This window comes from Hyperolius riggenbachi, chromosome 3 (genome assembly GCF_040937935.1).
Source record: "Hyperolius riggenbachi isolate aHypRig1 chromosome 3, aHypRig1.pri, whole genome shotgun sequence".
Classification (NCBI taxonomy): domain Eukaryota; kingdom Metazoa; phylum Chordata; class Amphibia; order Anura; family Hyperoliidae; genus Hyperolius; species Hyperolius riggenbachi.
Window position 1 is genome coordinate 146,749,912 of NC_090648.1, and position 5,979 is coordinate 146,755,890.

Below are 5,979 nucleotides of genomic sequence, written 5' to 3' on the forward strand. Positions count from 1 at the left end.
GCCATTTTGACAATACCACGTGAGAAGCACGTGTGTCACCCATGGGCACTTTGCGAGCCACACGTAGCCAGAACAGACTGAGCATGTGTATCAGCTGGAGCAACGGCTTCAGAAAGTTCTGGTGCAATTTACATGAAACTAATCAGGTCCTCCTAGGGCCATGTCCTTAATGAAAATATGTCTAGGCCATAATTTTTTTTTGTACTTAGGTATTATACAGTCTGAAGAGTTTGGCAGTTTGTTGTTTAAGTTCTGTTTGTTCTACTGCCAAGATCTAACCCTTTTTGAAAAACGGAAACTCCTGGCTTTCCATTACACCAAGTCGGTGTCAGTGTAATGCTCTGTTGCCAAGTGTAAGGGCATACCTCCCAACTTTTTGAGATGAGAAAGAGAGACACTTAAGCCGCACCCCTGACCACGCCCCTGTCACTCCCCTAGTCGCGCATACCATAAAGATTTCATAAGAAAAATATGTTGTAGAATTCAAACCACACTGGTCCTTTATATTACTTCATATTAACATTTAAAAAATAGTAATATATAAATTTAAAGGATGGGAATAAAGTTTAGAGTCAATCAAACACATTTTTTAGTAGCTATATATATATATATATATATATATATATATATATATATATATATATATATAGCAAGAGTGACAAAGTCCTGAAAGAGGGACAGATGAGGAGGAGAGAGGGACATGGCTCCCAAAGAGGGACTGTCCCTCCAAAAGAGACAGTTGGGTGCTATGAAAGGGTTTTGAAGGAAAGGCAGGGCAGCCATCAGGGGAGTACAAGAGGGACAGTAGTATGGGGCCCAGGAATAGTCTGGGGCCCAAACATTGGCAGTGCCACTCAAGCCTCTGCTGGCAATTATTCTACCATTGCATAACAGGAGTTGTGTGGTCATCTCCCTCTTCCCTGCTGCGTGATTGGTGAACACGCAACAATGCAGGGGGGGAGGGAGTTATGGGCGACAGGCAAGTTGCTTTGACTCTACCCCACATACCGTGGCTCTGCCCCCACATAATCTACCTATCAGATTGTTATTAGGCGTGAGAGGGGCCCTGTAGGTTTGCCAAGTATGGGGCCCAGATAATTCTGATGGCGGCCCTGAGGAGAGGTGTCCCCTGCATTTTGAGAGGTGAAGAGTTTGTATAGCTGGGCTGCTCCTTCCTCTTAATAGAGTCTCCAGGCTCAGCCATTAACACACAGACAGAGGTCAGGAGGGTGTATAGCTTGTCTGCTCCTTCATCTTCTGTAATGAGACCCCTTGCGACAAAAGATGACCTCCCAGGTTGCTGCTGATTATCAATGTCGGGTTTGTCCAGTGCTTTTGCAATCACGCTTTGTGCAGCCAGGATGCAGGGGACACCCTTCCTTCAAAACCCTTTAACTTGGCAATGGAGCATTACACTGACACAGGACGGGTGTAATGGAAAGCTAGGACTTCCAGCTTTTCAAAAAGGGTTAAATCATGGTAGTGAAGCAAACAAAACGTAAACAAGCAACTGCCAAACTCTTCCGACGGTATAATACATATATATTTTTTTACTTGTAATGAGTGCCTGCATTTTCCAATGAACTGCACTCCAGGTTTTCTAATCCATTTTCAGCTGGGAGAAAGTTTTGGGAAAAAAATCAGATCTTGGGAACCCCTTCATAAAATTGCTTCTATACCTAATATTACACCAGTGGAGTAGCAATAGGGATTGCAGAGGTCTCGACCACACTGGGGCCCTTTGGCCAGAGGGACCCCTTATGGCCTTCCTCAACCACAGTATTAGCTCTTCATTGGTCCTGTGTTTGCAATGATCACTCTCTTGAAACGCTTTGAATTAAACTATTCCCCATCCCCTTCTTGCATCTTTGACACTGTTGTCCATGGCAGGTTTAGGTGCAGCCTATCAATTGTTATGTATAGAGTGCTGGGGGGGGGGGCATGTGAAACTCGCACCAGGGCCCATACGTACCTACGCCACTGTATTCCACCATTTTTCTATACACATACACTATACTGAATATACATATATTGCAGTGACCAATTTCCCTTAAGTGACAAGTTTAGCATCATGAGACCTCATGTGACAAATACAGGCATAGTAAGTCCCCAGATTACAGTGATTATGAGCTCCTAGATGACAAGTGCACTGTCCATGAGCTCTAGGTGACAAATGCTTGTGACCAGGAACACCCAGATGACAAATGCAACAGCCTCGAGTCACGGATGACAAATGCAGTGATCATTATTATTTAGTATTTGTATAGTGCTGACATCTTCTGCAACACGTTTAAGAGTACACATAGTCTTGTCACTAATTGTCCTTCAGAGAGGCTCACAATCTAATCCCTACCCTATTCATATGTTCAACATGGTCTAGGGCCAATTTTAGGAGGAAGGCAATTAACATCAGTATGTTTGGGGATATGGGAGGAAACAGGAGTGCCTGGAGGAACCCCACACAGACACAGGGAGAACATACAAACTCAGAGCTGATAGTGCCCCGGCTGGGATTTAAAATATAAGCCCCTAGTTGACAGATACAGCAACCATGAGCTGTTAAATGAGAAACGTAGCAATCATTATCTAAAAAGTGTGCTCATTATAACAAATGTACCCTTATGCCTCCCCGATTATGATAATTAGTATTCTTTTTTTTTTGTAACAATTTTTATTTCAAAAAAGATTAAATACATACAAAAGTACATAGAAACTTTAAATCAGTATCAGACCTTCATAGGTATAAAAGGTACACCAAAATTGGCAACAGTACACATATATCACTGTGAAATTGCAACATCCATATGAAAAAAGTAGTAGCAGTAATTGAATAACAGCATCTCCATGACTTTACATTCTTTGCTCTTACGGTGTTGTGTAAGTCAGGTATAGGAAAAAGTTCAAGAGGACAGGGTAAGTAATCAGAAACTCTGCTACTAGGTCAAGATGAATCTCTGCTAAAAATGATAAAATAACATTGTTACCAATAGGAGGGTGTACAATACCATATTATAGGTGTCTATAAAGACCCTAAAAATGGATAAATCCAGACTGGGTGTTTAGGTGTCTAGGGTGGTGACTTAGGGTGGGCTAGGTAATTCTGAGACTGGATCAACAGGATCCTACTCATGTGGACATATTGGCATACCTTAGGTCAAGGAAAATGACAAAAATGCATGTCCGTGGAACAAGGAAGCAAATCATTATTGAATAAGAGACTTGTATTCACTGGAGTCCTTGAACTCAAACCACGGCGCCCAATTTACTACAAATTGTAATGATCCGCTCAGCTGCCTGCGCAGGCAGGCAGCTTTTTGACCACTGTTCAGGTCGGCATTCTGCAGGTCTCTGGAAGAGAGACCTTTTGTCAGTTTTGCAGCTTGCTGCTGCTGAGGAATTTGCATACGTTTGTCATGCAAATTGCCTAGCCACATCCTTTGTAGACTTGCTCTATATATACCATGTGATTCCACAGTACGTCGCTGGTCATAAGGGTTTGTCCTGTGAAACACTCCTGGAGTGTCAGCCATGCTTATTGTTTGAAGATTAGCTTAGAGTAATTCCTGGGACTGCGCTAGGCACCCTTTCTAGAGCAGTCAGGATTGTATTATTTGTATTGCCTGTTCTGTCTCTCTTGCTATACTTGGATCGCACTTGCTCTGGCGGAAAGAGCAGGGGATCCTGCAAGCTCTGTTGCCTTACTTGGATCGCACTCGCTCTGGCAGAAAGAGCAGTGGATCGTATCTCTCACTTATTCCTGTTTTCGTGTATCTGTCTTGTCTGATACGAACGCTTGCTGGAGGCTCGGTGAGGTAACCGTTAAGCATGCGCTCGCGTCCTATGTTTCATGTTTGTCTGTCGGTGGTTAGTTAGGCGTGCTTGTCTCTGTTGTGCTTAACACGCGGGGACCGCACAGTAAACGTGTTCGCTGTTGCGAATGAGTGCGGTGTTCACGTTTAGTAAGCGTTTGTTATTTTCCTTATCTTCTCATTGTATGATTACTGTGCCTTTGCTACTCTCATGCCCTGTCTTGCTTAAGCCTTGTGTCACCTCTGGCAATCGCCGCTCTCACGATTGCGTTCCTACTTCGTTTCTGCTGTTGTGTGTGCACCGTCGCGGGTTGGCGACTAGATTGGGGCACATACATACATTCTGTCCCTGTGCTCATTCTCTTTCGCAATCGCTCCTCTTGCGATTGCGTTCTCACTTGGTTTCCTTTGTTGTGCAGTGTTCTCCCCAGAAATTTTTTCCAGCCGGGTGGCATGAAAAAGTAGCCGGGTGGGGCACAACCGGGGGAATGCAGGGCTGACGCAACTCTGCTCACAGCATAGGAGGAGGAAACAAGGTGATGTCAGCCGGGTGCTCACCAAAATTAGATGGGTGGAGAATGTGGCCAAAAGAGCCTGGGGAGAACACTGAGCCTCCATATGGCTCTCATTTCAGGCGTGCTTTAAGAAATACACCATCTGTATTAAAGGGACTCAGCTGAAAACAGTAAAAATATTTTGGGGAGGAAGCCCCATGTATGTATAAAGCCCCATCTACCCAATACGATTCTTTGTACAATTCGATTACGATTCTATTTATGATCCAATTAAATCCGACATGTCCGATCGGGATTCGATTTGAATCCCGATCGGACATGTCGAATTTAATCGGATCGTAAATAGAATCGTAATCGAATCGCACAAAGAATCTTATAGTGTAGATTGGGCTTAAATCTTTTTACTATTTTCAGCTCTGGTACACTTTAAAGTGAACCGTGCTTTTTGTTATATTTGCAGCTACAGAAATCCATCTGACAGTGCAGGTGAAACAGACATCATATAGATAACACATGTCCAGAGCTATACAGCTATATGTATTGGGCATCGTTAATGGTACCGATCGAACACAATTATTCAGTCAATGGTTTTGGGGTTAATTCCTCTACCAATCATCTGATTGATAAAGTTTTCCTTGTTGTTTGTGGACCCCATCGATTGTTTCCGGCTGAATGCATTTATTCGATCAGGAATCGTGTCCCATGTCCATGTTCTACAGATTACTCTGAGAAGCTACAAATTCACACAGATAAGAACTGTGTTTTTTGTGTGTGTGAAAATGCAAAGTGCAGCATGGTCTGAAAGGACATGCTGGCCCTTGTGATTTCACAGGTTTATTATTGTATCCTTAGAAAAAGGGGGGGGGGGGGGAGGAGGGGAGAATAAACGTCAGGACAGATTTTTTTTTTGTGTGCAAACTGACTGAGGTCACAGCTGGGCTGCCAGCTACATGCGTTTTGCCTGTATCTGTTCTGATCAGGTTTATTCTCTAAGTGCTGATGTCAGTGAGTTCCATTCTCCAGGCAGCCAAAACATCCCCTCTCTATGCAACTAGTCCGCAGCTGCCCCGTACGTCTTGTGACAGCCGGGGGAGAAGGCGAGTGATTGCCTGCACTCCCCACTCCTCTCTAGTCTTCTAAACACAAGTGCCGTATATTTCACAGAGACGGGCAAGTAATTAGGGATACACATTCAGAGGGGAGGGAGGGAGAGAGACAACTGACCTAATGACGCAGCTGTGAGGAGGAAAGGAGGCTCCGAATTACAAAGCCAAACGGCCGTAGTTGCCCTGCCTTTATAGCTACACAGACACCAGAGTCCCTTCTCTGTGACTGACTGCTTGTATGCGCATCGTTCCTGGAAGAGCACGCTGCAGTGAGATGGTCCCGCCTACCGCCGAGCTGAGCCAATACCTGCACGAGCCTGTTGGAAAGCACTTGTACAAAGGAGAGTGCCCAGCGTGTGACGCAGCCGGGCGGGCGGCTTACCTCACCCGGGCGGCGCGCCCACCTAATTGATCCTGGGGAGAACACTGTTGTGTGTCCACCGTCGCAGGTTGGCGGCTAGATTGGGAGACATACATACATTCCTCATCTGTGCTTATTCGGTCTTGTGTCGCTGTTAGCAATCGCCATCTCTGGCGATTGTCTTCTCA